Source organism: Cryptomeria japonica, chromosome 6 (genome assembly GCF_030272615.1).
Source record: "Cryptomeria japonica chromosome 6, Sugi_1.0, whole genome shotgun sequence".
NCBI lineage: Eukaryota > Viridiplantae > Streptophyta > Pinopsida > Cupressales > Cupressaceae > Cryptomeria > Cryptomeria japonica.
In genome coordinates, this window is record NC_081410.1 from 43,997,160 (window position 1) to 44,014,298 (window position 17,139).

The window sequence follows — 17,139 nt, forward strand, 5'->3', positions numbered from 1 at the left end:
ATCTAATGAGTATCTTGCCAGCAAGGACTTAAGAGTTGAATATGGAGAACTACTATAAAGCACCCTACAAGATAGCATTGAATAGGGAGAACTACTATAAAGAACCCTACATAAATATATTTTCACCACTATCTCATTGTATGAATCTTTCTTTAATAACTAATTTGACTATATTTGTTTATATGAGAAACCCTTAATATAATTATTAGTATCTTTTGATTTTGCAGTTGCAGATCAATAGAGGTTAAAGGTCTTTGCTTCCAAAATCTGATCAACATCTAAAATCAGAACCTTATTTAGTCTTTTACCCTAGGGGACATTACAAATGTGTAAAATCATAACCTTATTTAGTCAAAAACTTAAGGCACCCTACAAGATAGCGTTGAATAGGGAGAACTGCTATAAGGCACCCTACATAAATATATTTTCAACACTATCTCATTGTATGAATCTTTCTTTAATAACTAATTTGACTATACTTGTTTATGCTTTGTAGTACATCATTGGGTACTTTCTCTTGTAACAAAATGTTGAAGTTGGAAGGAATGCAAAGCATGGTTGTACAATTTGATGACAAAAATTGACATCAAAAAAAAATGTAAGAACCATTAAAATTTTGGGCAAACTCTGTGAAAGAGAGAGTTGTATGCCCGAGCCCATACAAGTTAGGCAATCTCCTAAAGGAGATGTATACCTGTGGACTACATGAGAGTTGATACAAATTTTCTGCCCTAAAAAGCCTTACCCACTCAATGTAAAAAAACACAATACTTTAGTATGTGCATACATTGGCTCCTCGAGGCATTTATACAAGTGGTTGTGGAAGTTTTGCAGTTGGTTTGACTGCTTATGTATCAAAGGACCCTGAAACTGGTGAAATGGTTCTAAAAAGTGGAGCATTGGTATTGAGTGATAAGGGTATATGTTGCATAGACGAGTTTGAAAAGATGTTAGATAATGCTCGTAGCATGTTACACGAGGTTATAGAACAATAAATAGTGTCAATTAAAAAGGTTGGGATCATAGAATCTCTTAATGTAAGGACATCAGTTTTAGCTTGTACCAATCTTAGCAGTTCACGCTACAACCCTAGACTTTCAGTTATTGATAATATCCAACTTCCTCCAACATGGCTTTCCAGGTTTCATCTGATCTACCTAGTGCTTTATAAAATCGATGAACAAACAAATCGACGCCTTGCAAGGCATCTTGTTGCATTGCATTATGATGAGCTTGAGGACCAAACACTGGATGCATTGGACCTCCCAACCCTCACTTCATATATCACTTATGCAAGACAACATATACATCCTAAAATATCTGATGAGGCTGTAGAGGATCTGATCCGTGGTTATGTTGAAATGTGTAGGAAGGGAAACTTCCCTGGCAATAGCAAAAAGGTAATCACAACAACACCTCGTCGAATTGAAAGGTTGATAAGAATTAGTGAAGCACTAGCCCGCATTCAATTCTCTGAGTGGGTCGAAAGGTGTGATGTGGTAGAAGCATTCCACCTACTTGAAGTTGCACTTCAATAATCTGCCACTGGTCATTCAAATGGGGCCATGACATGGATCTCATCACTGCGGGAGTTTCAGCCAGTGAAAGAATAAGATGAGCCAATCTTGTTTCATCAGTTAGGATTCTTATCATTGAAAAGATGCAAGTAGAGGGACCATCAACAAGTATAATAGAGGTCCTGGAGGAAATGCACAAACAGAGATCCAAAGAAGTCAACCTTAGTGATATTCGCAATGCAATTGGAAACCTTGTGAGCGAGGGGTTTGTTACAATCCACAGAGACAATGTTAAGAGAACCTGAAGGAATTTTAAGGATGGTACAACACCCATATGATAATTAGTAACGGTGTATTTCATAAGACTGATGTCTTAGTGTTGTAATAAACTATTTTAATATGCTCTGAGCATTATGCTCGATGGTACATCGCTGGGTACTTTCTCTTGTAACAAAATGTTGAAGTTGGAAGGAATGCAAAGCGTGGTTGTACAATCTCAATGACAAAAATTGACATAAAAAAAAATATAAAAAAATGTAAGAACCATAAAATTTTGGGCAAACTATGAAAGAGAGATTTGTATGCCCAAACCCATACAAGTTAGGAAATCTCGTGAAGGAGATGTATGCCTGTGGACTCCATGAGAGTTGATACAAATTTTCTACCCCAAAAAGCCTCACCCACTCAATGTAAAAAAACACAATACCATTTCAACCCTGTTTAGTAAATTGGAAGGATTTTATAGTAGATTTGACGATTAATGGGAGTTGACCAAAATATAGATGCAACACTTACAGTGGATTTGCTGGCACTTGCACTTATTCATCCTCTATCTCCCTCCATTTTTCAATTTCCGGCTCGCTAGATGCTTTGTGGGTGGCTTGGTATTTCAATTGATCCTTGCAGTCATTATGCCAATGGGGGTTCTATTGGGATTTCTTATAGAATTGGATTATGCCTTTTATATCATAGCCCCAACTCTCTAAAATTGCACGCGAGATTCATAACGACCCAAATATACTAAAAGTTCATTTTTATAGTTTCAAAATAAAATTTTATATTTTAAATTTAAAATACAATTTGGAACCAATTATTTTCCTTCATTATAATTATTATGTAAACTTGCAGCAGAAAATGTCTACAAAACACTTTATTTGAACGCCTCCTAGAAGATATGAAGGCCTAAAAATAATAATCTAATAATAATGCAAGTTTGGGTGCATTGTCATTGAAAACTATGGTATGTGGGAATTTAATAAGGTTAGCTTCAACTAATTTTTGAAATACTACTTTGATAAGCTCCTCCAAGGAAGTGTACATATGTTTTGGATGATTTTTTATTATTGAATATCCTTGTGGTATAACAACATGTGTTAGTTATTGAACATTTTGAAATATTATGATATTTTTATTTAGGTACATGTTCGGGCTCTAAATGAATTTGGAGCTAGTTACCCCATCATTTGATACCATTTTGTTTTAGCCCAACTGTGTTTTTTCATTTGTTTAGTTATTATGTTATCTTTGTCTTTAATATAGTTCTCAACCAAAATATTGGCAGCAAGAGATTTCTAGATGGTGACCCCCTTATCTATAATATCATCAAAGGTGGGAACACAATGGAATTGTAGATGAAAATCCATTCTAGAATTAATATTTATGGTGAAAATATAGAGAATTTGGTTTTTGGTTAGGCCAATGAAACTACCTAGAAAGTGAAGCAATCACTGGTTAGGAGGGACCTCAAAGAGATCAGTCTAGATCGGTCAGCAAGAGTAAACACAACGGAAACACAAAGACATGAAGGAGGTGATGCAGAACAGATTGAATTATAACATAAAAATTGATTATAGCCAATCGGTAAAAACCGAGTTACAGAAACCGGCTCACAGGCCTACTTAAACATTCTCAAAATACAGAATAGGTCACAACCAAGACCTCAAATCTTAAGATCTATCTATTATGCTCAGTCTAACCTTTTTGTTGTTACATTCTAATGCTCTATAATAATGATTTATATGATCAAAGAGGATCCGGTTGGCCCAAAAAGGGATCAAAACACAAAGAACAAGACCTAACATGAAAAACCAACAAGGTCGACCTTCACCAAGAGATTCCTCTGTAATATCCAAAGGATGAAGTGTAGATTATGGGAAAAGGTTGGTCACACGCGAAAGAAACATCGGAATCAACTCTCAAGGCTCCCCAAGCTACGGAAGGGATCTGGTAGATCACAAATACAAATAGGTCTAGGCAACCGATAACAGGAAACTGTCACGAAAACTGGTAGCAATAACTTGTCGAAAAATGATCCAAATGCTCCATGGTTTGGGAATAAGGAAGATGATCAGGTCTTCAAGAAAAATCCAACTTCACAAGATCCGGTGAGCCAAATTCGGGACACATGGAAAGAAGTGTTGAAACTACAAACAGAAAGCAAAAACAAAAAGAAAAATTATTTTTTTGGTTGATGCAAGATTTCTATGAACCGGGGATGCTCCTACATTAGAAAGGCAACTCCATAATTTAAGAAAGGAAGAAAAAAATCCCAATTTTGTTGTTTTGCATTTGTATGCCCTTCCCATTTGTGGCTTGGAGATGTGTTGGTCTCATTAACACATTATTCTAAGGTACTAAATATATCATTGATCTTCTTCTTCATCCAGCAAATTGTCGATATCATCCGATCCAGATTCGATATTGTAAGGATTGGTCAAATCATCATCATCATCATCATTGATATCAGTCAAAATATCGTCGGAATAGTGATGATAATTATTGTTCATCAAAATTTCGACGAACGTCGAGGACTAGTTTATAAAAAAAGTGAAAATCTCACATTAAATTGAAAGGTACTCGATGAAACAATAAGTTAATTCACTTTAGTCAGAGAATTTTGTCAGATTTTTACCTCAAATGAGTTAGCGAATGTTTTTGGGTTGTCATTGATGGCAACTCAGATCAGATATCATATCTAGTATATGTAGAATTGATCTATTGGAAGTTTGAGAAGCTTGATATTCATTTATGCTTAACTCTGGAAGGTGCAATACAAAGTATGGATACATTGTGCAGATCTCCATTCTTGTTGCATAGTTTTGATCATGGTGAAAGAGTTAGATGGTTAGATGTTTGAGGCAGCTTTGTTCGCAATTCTAGCCTCTGGTATTGACTCTCGTGCAAGTTAGAAGATCTAGTAACCAGTAATTCAGGAAGAACAAAGTTATTTTGGTCTAACGTGTTATGTAGAATCTTTGGGATGATCGGTGATTGTTTTCAAGTTCAAGGTGATTGAGTTGACATGTGTGAAGCGTGTTATCAATTTGTTTGGGTCCGCATATGGATTGGTAATCAGATTGAGCCAACTTATGGTTACATGTTTCATTTTGCATGTTATGCGGTTTTTGGAAGCCGAAATGGGAATTGATTTCTTATGTCGATGCGAATATATAAGACCGATTCATTTGAGGATTTTAGTGTGTGTTGTGTTAATATGTGAGTGTGTGGAAGATTGTATGAGCAATTTGTGAGAAGTTTAGTGCTCTGGTATATGACAGAGCAATAGAACAGAGCAGAGAGATAGAAAAAATGGAAGAAGACCAATTGCGCTTAACCGGAATTGCTTTTTGGATTATGTAGATGCTTATATTCAGTTCATAGATTCTTGTTCTTATTTTTAATCACTTGTAAGGCAGTGAGCTCTAGGCAGTGTGCCTGAATGCATGTGCATTCCCCTCTTGTAATATTATTATACTCCTGATCACAGTATTATAGTATTGTGGATTCCAATCCCACCATGGTTTTTCCCTTTCCAAGTTTCCACGCAAAAATTCTGGTGTTATGGTTTTGTGGTTATTTGCTTTTAGTTTCTGCACTTTACTTTTATTCATTTGTATCTGGTGGTTAAAGAATCAAGTTAAGATTTTTTTTAATTACAAAACACTGATTCACCCCCCCTCTCAGTGTTCATTGATTCCAACAATTCGTATCAGAGCCTAGTTCCTCCAAGGAAGCCTAACAGCTTGAGGAAGATACAGAAGATCGAATCAATGGACTCTGGTTTGCAGCAATAACTTATTGTGGCACTTCAAGATCTAGATGTAGCAAGGAAAGATGCAAGTGATCTGAGAAGAAATTTAAGTGATGCTGAAAAATTTCATTGAGTCATTAAAAGATCAAGTAAACACTTCTGGAAAGAAGAGAAAGGAGTTGATGGACAAAATTAAGGAGAAAGAAGAGCAATGCATTGATAATCAAGACAAGACATATGAATGTGAGAAAATTGCTAGAGACAATGCAACCTTGAATAATGAAATACAATCCATTATGATGAAGTTGACAAAGGAGATTGGAGATAGGAAGAAAAAAGAAGAAAGTCTGACTCGGTCATTGAAAGGATAGATCTGATGAATGTTGCAGATTGAATCATGAAAATGACCTGTTGAAGATTGAATTGATACAGTCCCAGAACAATGAGCAATAACTTGAAAGACAGGTCATAATTTTGAGAAATGAACTTACCACTACTAATAAATACAAAGAAAAATTCAATGCTAGCTCGACTAAGCTAGATGAGATGCTAAAAAGTCAGAAGAACAAAGGTGATATGGGAGGACTTGGATTTGAGAAAGGAGAAAGCTCCAGATCTAGTCAAAGCAATCATTAGAAGAACAAGAAACCTCTGGTAAGACAACCTATTACTTATAAATTCTATGGTAAATGTTTTTTTTGCAATAAATTTAGTCATATGGGAAGTCAATAAAGAAATAGAGCTAATCAGAATACTACATCATTCTTCGGTCAATGTTTCAATTGCAATAAATATGGTCATAAGTTAGTTGAATACAAAAGTATGGTAAATAGGAGAAATGTAAGATTCTATTCTTGTGGAAGATTTGGACATATTGCTAACCAATGCAGATCAAAGGGAAATCAAGAGAATTTTAGGCCTAATCGAAGAAACAACATTGTTTGTTCTGCTTGCAACAAAACCAGTCATATTGCAAAATATTGTAGAAGCAAGAATGTGAGCAAGAATGCTCAGCAAATAAGAACAAAGCATATAATAAGGGCAAAGTGAAGGTTGATGAGATCAAAGAGCAACACAAGAAGATGTGGGTTAAGAAGGAAGATTTGATTTATGCTAATCGGCCCACACTAGATTCTGATGTTGGATCTTCATCCAGTAACTAAGGTATTTTAGTCTTAAGGGGAATCTTTTCATGCAGATCCTTAAAACCCCCTTTCTAAGATCTATAATCGGTTGTAGATGGTTATAGATGACTATAAATGGTTGTGCAGATGATCCAGAGAAATATCCGGAAGATTTGATCTTGATTTGACACTCTCGTACAATGTTCATGAGTTTCATGGCATCCAGAAGAACTTTAGGGTTGATCATTTATAACACCTCAAAGTTATGTATCCATAAGATAAAAAGGAATTTTGACATTCATTTTTCACATTACGAGCAAAGCGAAAGAGAAGAAGAGTGTAGCAAAGAATTTTGTGCAGTGAAAACAGTGCTTAAGAGGGTTTGGTGAAGATCTCTTGCATCTGGTTGAAGTCAAAAAGGTATTCTCTAAGTTTGAAATCATCTGTTCATAACCTAGATTGCGATAATGGCATCCTCTGGTTCTGGTGTGGTGACTCCACTTGTCGAGATAACTGATAGGGCAAGGCCTCAATTCAAGAAGCACCCATACAAATCAATGGAAGATGATCTGAATGGTGCATTCTCCTATGTTTCGTTCGAGGTATTGCATGTCGAGGACATTAGGGAATACATTCACTATAGTATTGAGGAGCTTGGAAATGTGGAAATTCCCTCTACACACCAAGCACATGATTGACAATATGGGCAGTCTCAAACCTCAATTCAAATCTTTGCAAGATAAGGGTTTCATTCAATTTGTGAACTTTTTGACTTTCGATGAACCCGAATGGGTTAGGTATATTTTGAGTAGGGTACATGATGAGTTCATATGGCTAGATAAACCTTACAAGATTACTAAAACTTCTATCCAGGCGATACCATGTTTGAATTCTATCAGTGAAGTCCCTAGTCTAAGAAATGTGAAGAACACAACTGTAACAGAGGTAACCGGTTCACAGTATGAAAATAGATCAATGACAATAAGTGACATTGTTGAGTATGGTGTGAGATTTGCGTCCATGGTGACTAGCTACAAGATATATCAATCTAGCAAAGCTAATTCAATATCTAGTACCGCTATTTATGCAGCATATCAAATCCTAAAGGAGAACAAGTTGTATGACTTGTACAGAGTACTGCTAAGTGAATTGAAGAGCAATTTGAAGAAGATAAAGCAAGATAAGAAACATGTCTTTAAGTTTGGAACTTTGATTGTCTGTTTGGCACTCTATTTCATGAATGAGATCCCCGGTGTAGGTAAAATATAGTGGGCATATGATAAGCCGATGGCAGTCCAGATCAAAGAATATTTACAAGGATTGGGTGATGGACAAGCACAGAAAGCTATTATGTGGGGCTATTTCAAATCATTCCAAAGCATGATGCAGAGTAGGGAAAGTGGTGCAAGAGCACCTAGTTTTGAGTCCAGATTCTTCATTTTGGTGTGTTTGTTCATAAGATGGTTTGGAGTGGTGAATAAGAGTTCTCTTAGCTCTTCATTTTTTTTGTAATGCTTTGGTAGGTTGAATGTCCTTGGAACAATGCATTTGCTCAATTTTGGCTTGTAAGCCTAAAATGGCATAATCTTGCATTTTGATGAAAAATGCCTTGAAAATCCTTGTTTGGAATTGGGACATGTTAATGTAATGGTTTTTAGTCATCCTAGATGGTTTGGAGGAGAAAACTAAGTATGTAAGGCAAAAATGCACTTTTTGGCAAAAGTTGTCAAAGTTGTTTGACAACTTTTTGCAACGTTGAGAAACTTTTTGCATTTTTGAGCAAAGGGTTGGTTAGGAAACTGATGGAGAGTTAGTTAGGAAAAAAATGACATATAAAATCCCTGAGAATGAATGTAATGAGGTTGTTCAACACCTAGAGTTGATTGGAATACAATTTGTGACCGTTTTTGAAGTTTTACATTGCATTTTTTTCAAGAATTAGAGCAGCAATCCATACTTAATGGATTGATTGCATTGTTGTACTTTTTTTGTTGTTTTTCAAATGTTCTTATAGTTCTCAGAAAGCAATTTGGTTAGTTTATTTGCAGGTTTGAATTGAGTTTTCAATTTTGCAAGCTCTCGGCCTGAGTAAGGATTTGAGAGGCCCAAACATGGTTCCAACTTGAAGTCCTTTGAGTTCTTCTCAATAGCCCTTGGGATTCAATCCATGGAACCTTTTTATAGTTTATATAGATTTTATTTTCCTTCGGATTTCATTGAAAGGCCAATGAGCATCATTTCCTAGGCGAGCTCAGTCAAAGCCTGGTTAGGAAATGAATGAGATTATGCAAGTGTTTGCAGGAAAGAGCAGGGTTGGAGTTGCAAAGTGTTTGGGATGAACAAGTAGTGTGTGGTAGAACATATGTGTGAATTTGGAGGTGTGGCAGATCAAGGAAGACGCCTAACCCTTGGAAAAAGACCAAAACAAGCCCAAAACCACCTAAAACAAGCATTTCTTGGGTTTCGTACCTGTACGGTCAGACTAAGATTCCTAAATTCATAAAATGGAAATCAATTCCAAAAGGGTATCCTGATTAGAAAATATTTTGTGTGGGTCTTTGGAGAAATTGGGAGAAAATCCACAAAAACCGGTTAGGTAGGGCTAATTAGGGCTCTAGGGCTACTAGGCCTAGAAAATAGGAAAAGGAAGGAGAGATGGGGAAATGAATCAAACCCTCATTCAAAACCAGTTGATGATCCTTGAAAAACATCCCAAACACCTACTACAACCTTTGCAAGCATTTGTTACAAGTTTGAGAGTGTAAGGTTGGATTTACTCTTGTGAATATCAACCATGCCTGAGCAACTAGTGAGCACATCTTGATTGGGAGCACTCTTAGAGAGTTGTGGTGTCTAAATTGAATTTGAGACCAGATGAACAATGAAGTGAGCCCACTAGGACAACATCTGACTGTGTTTAGGTAAGGAATTAACTCTCTTTGAGGATACCTCCCCATCAGAAAGGATCCCAAAGGAGATTGTTGATAAATAGGAAGACACAATATTCTTCATGGTGGAGATTGATCAATGTTTGATGGAAGCGACAGAATCTAGAACATAATGGATCATGCCCATGGGGTATGAAGTAGATGCTAATACTCTTGATATGTATGATCAACATCTTTTGAGAAAGTCAGTGGATGAGAAGGAAGAAAGATTTGGCACTTATAAGGAGAAAAGTCTAAGTTTGCACTCTCAATTCACTAATCCCGGTATGCAGAAGAGGGTAAGGAAAGAATTAGAAAATCTTTCTAAGAACATGGGTATAAATAAGGAAGTTGTCTGCAAGGCTAGAAAGCAAAATATCCTAAAGGAGGAGGATATGGTCCAACCAAAGAAGTCTAAACCTGCCTCTACTCCTCGAAATCCCAGGAAAACAAATTTAGCACCTTCCTCTGGTGCACAAAAGCTTGTCCCTTCACCTAAACCTCAAACTAAATCTACTGTTGGAGCAGAAAAGAGAAAGAAAGGGAAGCCTGAGAGAGTCTATGCAACGGCCACTGTTGAGGAAGAAACAGAGTCTGATGAAGCAGTGCGGGAGGTAAAGAAGACTACTACCTCTACTAGGGTAGTCCGGAAGCCACCATTCGGTGAAGGACAGACAAGAAAGAAGCAAAAAATTGGAGTTGAACAAGCTAACAAACCTCAACCCGGCAGGAAGCCTCTGTCTTAGCTTGATGAATCTCTAAAATTTGGTAAAGTAGAAGGTACTTATACTATTGTGCCCATCATTTCATTAAGTGAAATTGTTGATAAAGTGGTAAGGAAGGAAATCTGAAGAATATATCTATATATTATAAGAATTGTGATGATAATGACTAAAGAGCATTAGAGGAATCCATTGTACAGTATATGAATATATATAGCAAACCCCTGATAGAACTATCATCTATGATTCCGAAGGGTTTGTATGATATTTTGGATGCCAAAAGGCATACAGCTAGTTTGGTGGATGAAAGAACAAAAGAATATGTATTAGTTAACTTGTGTTCTATCATTTCTAAGGTTGAAGTTGACAGATTACTTGAGATTGTGAAGGACAGATTCAGAAGCAAAAAGAGACTAAATAAGATCATGCTTGACAAGATAGATGAAGTAGCCAAGGAGACAAACAATTTTGAAAACATTTTTGGAAGAGCATAAGTATGAAGTAAATCAAGCAAAAGTTGACACCCCTCTGGAAGTGCATGTACAGGATGATACCTATTCTCCGTATATGCAGATAAATGATCAAGACATAGTTGTAGATAATAATGATACTCAGAAGGTTGATGACTTTGGTGGAGATGATAAGAATCCTCAGGTGAGAAATGTTGAATCTGAAAAGGCATTTGAGGAGGTTGGATATGAAAAGGGAGAAGATGAAGAGAAATGTGAAGAAGCAAGGAAGGTAGAGAAGGAGAAGGAAGGAGAAAAGATTGATCAGGTTATGGAGGCAAGAGACATTGTGACTATAGATAAGGGAAAGAAAATAATCACTGACATAGTTCATCTCACCACAGGACCTATTGATCTTAATTGTCTATGATCTCACCACAGGACCTATTGATCTTAATTATCTATCTCTGGTTCAATCACTTAAGCTTGCAACTCTCGCACAAGCCAAGGAGAGTGAGGACTTGTAACTCAAGTATCACTCTGAAGATGAAGAGTTGATCTTTATGGCCAAATATGTGCTAGAGAAAATTTTCCTATCCTTTAAGCAAGACATTGCAGATTCACCCTTTGGGAAGATGAAGAATATGTTGAAGGCAGTAGATTCTCATTTTGTATCCTTAGAGAAAGCAATTGATGCAAAAATTTTGAGTCAATTTAATGCTATGTGGCTGAGAACAATTTTGAAGATGGTTGAAGGCAATAGGGCTAGTTTGACTATCGGTCTAAAGGCTATATAGGATGCATTAGATGAAGGAAATAAAATATATAATTCATGTCTTATTTTGCCTAAGTTCACAATAGAGATACATAAGCAAATAAAGGAGTGTAAAGGAAATTTAGCGGGTATTTCTCAAACCTTTTCCCCCCAATCAGTTTTTACTAGTAACTGTGAAGCTCGGGTGATGGTTCTCCTAGATAAGATCAAGAGCCTCAATCAGGAAAAGGATAGAATAATCGATAGAGTGGGAGAACTCTAAAATCTAATGACTCCCCGGTTAGACACCTTGTTGAGCAGTCAACATGATGTAATGAACATTCTGAATAAGAGTGTTCTGGCAGATCGTAGAGAGCAGAGATGCATGCTTATTTATTTAGTGCTCTGATCAACATTTTGGAGAATTTGAAGAAAGGATGGGATGATCATCTACTGTCCCTAAAGACCATTTTTGCAGATATCTTTAAATTCATGTAAGATATGGAGTATACCCTTGTATATGAATTTTGGAAGATACCTATCTTAGGCATTGTCATCAAAGAGGGAGAGAAAGGTATGAAAAATAATGTACATTCTCAGGGGGAGCTTATTGAGTTGTTGCGGTTTTGAAATTTTGAAGTGTTGCAGCTACAGTGTCATTTTTCACAAGTGTTGCCATCAATGCCAAGGGGGGAGATTGTTGGCAAGAGACATTGTACCAGTAAAGATTTGTGCATGAGAAATGTTTTTGGGTTGTCATTGATGGAAACTCAAATCAGATATCATATCTGATATATGTAGAATTGATCTACTGGAAGTTTGAGAAGCTTGGTATTCATTTATGCTTAAGTTTGGAAGGTGGAATACATAGTATGGATACATTGTGCATATCTTCATTCTTGTTGCATAGGTTTGATCGCGATGAAAGAGTTAGATGGTTAGATGTTTGAGGTAGCTTGGTTCACAATTCTAGCCTCCAGTATTGACTCTCGTGCAAGTTAGAATATCCAGTAACTGGTAATTCAAGAAGAACAAAGTTATTTTGGTGTAACGTGTTATGCAGAATCTTTGGGATGATTTCGGTGATTGTTTTCAACTTCGAGGTGATTGAGCCGACATGTGTGAATCTTGTTATCAATTTATTTGGGTTTCCATATGGATTGGTAATCGGATTGAACTGACTTATAGTTACACATTTCATGTTGTGTTATGCGGTTTTTGGAAGCCGACATGGGAATTGATTTATTTTGTTGATGCAGATATATAAGACCGATTCATTTGAGCATTTTGGTGTGTGTTGTGTTAAGATGTGAGTGTGTGGAGTATTGTATGAGTTATTGTGTGAATTTTAGTGCTCTGGTGTATGACAAAGCAGCAGAACATAGCAGAGATATAGACCAGTGGAAGAAAACCAATTGTGTTTAACCGGAACTGCTTTTTGGCATATGTAGATGCTTCTATTTAGTTCAGACATTCTTTTTCTTATTTGCAATCACTTGTAAGGCAGTGAGCCTTCCTTTGAGTTGTAGCCCTCTTTTGTAACTGAGCAGTGAGCTCTACAGTGTCCTTGAATGCATGTGCATTCCCCTCTTGTAATATTATTATACTCCTAACCACAGTATTATAATACTGTGGGTTCCAATCTCATCGTGATTTTTCCCTTTCCAGGTTTCCACGTAAAAATTCTGGTGTTATGGTTTTGTGGTTATTTGCTTTCAGTTTCTTCACTTTACTTTTATTCATTTATATATGGTGGTTAAAGAATCAGGTTAAGAAATTTGTTAATTGTAGAACACTAATTCATCCCCCCCTCTCAGTGTTTATTGATTCCAACAAAAAATTCTTGTCTGTGTTGCTTATATTAAATTTATCACATTTTATATCAAGATTTCATTCCTTATATATCTTTTCATTCTAAATAATCATATTATGTGCTTAAATTCAAATAGTCAACCTTTACCCTTGTTTAATCACACATGTGGACACTTAATCAATCTTAAGCTTGGGGGAGAGTAATCTATTGATTTTATTAGAAAATTAGTTTGAATGGTTAATTCATAATTAGCCATCTTTTTCAAATTTATTTGCCACCATTCACAATTAATGTCATTGTACTTCCTTCTTAAGTATGAGAAATGATATCCTTGTTACATCAATCATTCCTTTGTTGTATATCATCTACCTATAGCAACCAAAACCTACCCTTAAACAAAGTTTTCAAAAGTTCATTATTGATAACATGAGTAACAAACAAAAAGTAGCTACAAGATTTTGATATCAGGGGATTTGAGTAGCAGCACAGTCAAAATCTGGGTTACTAGTAGAGTGAAGTTGGGGGGAGGGAGAACTCAAGAAGACAAGGTTAGAAGGAAATGAACATGGTGCTAAGAATAAATGGGTTGAGACCCTATTCATAAGGAAACCATAGATCACTCTTTTGTTGAAATTCACCTAGAATACAAAGATGAGATAGAATAAGTACCCCATGGCCTAACTATTTTCACAAGTTTATTGATTACAATGAGGAAATTGCAAGACAAATTTCTCTAACTCTTGAATATAACATTGCCATAGTGAATGGTATGACAGTAGATACAACTATGATGGCCATAGTTGAAGTATCTAGACTTCCCATTAAAGGGGATGATTACCCTAAGCATTTTGATGCAATTTCGGCTAGGGTATAATTTATTAGACCAAAAGATGGTTCATTAGAGACATCCAATTAGGGAACTAAATGAATATCACTCCCTTAGAAATGGGTTTGTGTAGCTATTTATATTATTAGATATTTTAGTATGAAGGGAAGTTGTCCTTTGTGTATTCCCTCTACTTCAAGCTATTGAGCCTCCTATGACATGGAAGATTGGTCAATGTACTAGATTATCCCACCCATTTTCATCTCGCATGGTGGTGGAAGAGAAAAAAGTTAAGGATTTTTCACTATCCCATCATTGCTTAATCCAATAACTAGCTAAGAGAAGTTTGAGCATCCATTATCCTAATACGGCATGGGAATAATTTTTACAAATTAGGAGGGTTAATCATGTAAATGTAGGACCTAGGGGTCAAAACCTGATACCTAAAGGGGAGAATAAGGAGAAAGGATAAAGTAGTAAATAGCCAAAGGAGTCTAAACATGAATCTCTAACATCCTCAAAATCTGAGGAAACCTCTTAGTACACAAGCTCCTCATAATTTGAACCCTTAGAAAGTGATGAGGAAGAGATTGATAAAACCCCTCCTGCAGCTAAGACACAAGGCTATAAATTGGCTCAAAAAGCTAAAACCCTACCTTGAAAAAAGAAGGATGAGAATCATTCAAAGGATACAAAGAGTAATAGATAATGGAAATCCCTTGTAAGGGAGAAAAAATAGAAAAAGATAGATAAATCCCCTAATGTTACAAACAAGAATGGAAAAGGTAAGGTTTCCCCCCAGAATGAAAAAGGAAAAGTCTTCCCCAATTTCTTCTAAGAAAAAGGCAAAATATTCACCCGATAAAGGAAGAGGACATTAGATAAACCTATAGCTAAGAAGGAGATAGTATAATCCTCTATTATTGTAGGGACAAAACAAAAGCCTGACTTGCCCCTTATGTCTGAGAAAAAGAAGAAAACAACCTATTCCCTCACTATTGAAAAACAAAACTATGGGCCATAAAAGGAGACACCAACTCTTAGTGCTTCTATGATGGATAAGCCACCACCTATTCTCTATCCTTTCAAGATCAATGAGCAATAAGAGACTCCTACTACAACTAGGCCATAGAAGAAAATAAAGCAGCAGAAGACCACTATGAAAATCCCTAGAAAATTTCATCGATTGAAATCAAAGGTGGGCACTAAATAGGTTCCAAACAAGGCCAAGAAAGATTTAGAAATTGAATCTGAAAAGTTGGTAGTGAAAGGGAACACATGTTTAGAGAAAGGCCACCTCTACGAGTAGGATAAATCTCCTCAAATACAAACATAGATTCTTTTGATAGGCCTATATAGGAATGTTCGAAAGGAGAACAAGCATCAATTGAAATTTTGCAGCAATAAGAAATAGGACAAGAGGTAATTATGCCATATAAAGAGGTCTAAGCTTCCAATAAGCAGTACAATACTAATCTAGACAGAGTAGTAATGATTGTTGCAAAGAAATATAAGGAGAACATTGATCAGGAGCAACATATTCAAACCCGCCATGTTACTAATGTCTCCCACACTTATCCTATGCTCTCTTGGTCTATCATTGCCTAAAAAAATTGGAAAAAGGTTCAACAGTTGTAGTTACAAGAAAAGAAGTGGAAAGAGGAAAAGGATCAATTGCAACTAAAGTATGAGAAAAAGCTACAAAAAGAATGAGGAAAACAAGGGTAAACGGATGAGAAGCTATAAGGAAATAGAAAAGATGGTTGTATTGTGTTTAAGGGTTGAATATAAAAACCCTAACACTACATTGAACAACTGGGTGATCCTCATGAGCATGCCTGATGTTCAACAGTAGGTATTAAAAGGAAGGTGGGATTTTCATGTCATATTTAGCAAGTTGGCACAAACCACTTGTAAATATGCATTCTTACTTCTTCTAGAGAGGTGGCAAGAACTCAATGATGAGTTGAAAAATAAGGAGACACACTCCTTATAAAACTACCATAATATTATTAAGAGAGTCAAGAGTTATATGAAATTTGTGAGGGACTAAAAAATTATTTGGTTACCACTTATCTTTGAGCCATCTTTACTTTGGTGGCCAGTGTCAAATTGGAGGACTGAGGAATACAGTGTAGAGACTCCAGATGGTAGAGGATAGAATGGGAAAATGGCTTCTATTGGAACCCACTCAACTAGCATCAAGATGAAAATGCACTTGAACTTCTAGGAACTCACTCCGATGAAGAACCAGTACCTATCTGTTGTTTAAAAATGTTGCAAACCTTTATCCTAAAACCTAATACCTTTCATCATTAAGACTAATTATAAGCACTATAATATGTATGTTTACTGAATGGTAATAATTTATATGAATGCTTAAATTTTGAAATGTGATTGATCTATATAACTAGTATCATGTAGAATTTTCTCATGTACTAACTTGTTATGCAGCATGCAAACTAGATTTCCAGAAGCAGTTCCTACAACCGAAGATAGAACCTACGCAATTACTATAGTAATGGGGTATAACGCAATTTGAACAATTCATTGGTGACTTGTTTATCTAGAACCTTTGTAAATATTACAACTGCCTAAAGACTTCCTTAGCACATGATTATATGCCTTAATGGCTACTATTTAAGATTTTTTCGTGTCATTGCATTATGGACATTTATGTTTTAAAAGTGGTTTTGTAGACTTTTTAAGTTTTTTCAATTAGTTAGAAATCATCTTCCTCATCAAGTTTTTTCATGTGCATTCTCTCAAATTACTCAACAGCGATTTCTTGATGAGTAATTGAGGGTAATGATTGGTTGGGGTTCAATTCGGTAGAGGTCTCTCTCTAATAACTCATCAACAATTTGTTGATGGCACTATCTTATATGGTGAAGCCCGTTGGAATCCAAGAACACTGAGAGGGGGGGTGAATCAGTGTTCTCCTGGAATGATTAATTTTAACCTTATTAGCACAACA

The 17,139-nt window shown here is 36.0% G+C and overlaps 1 pseudogene; it reads left to right on the forward strand.

Annotated features, from left to right (window-relative positions):
* The first annotated feature begins 764 nt into the window (after positions 1–764).
* LOC131072115 (DNA replication licensing factor MCM4-like) lies at positions 765–1,894 on the forward strand (annotated as a pseudogene).
* Positions 1,895–17,139: the final 15,245 nt, after the last annotated feature.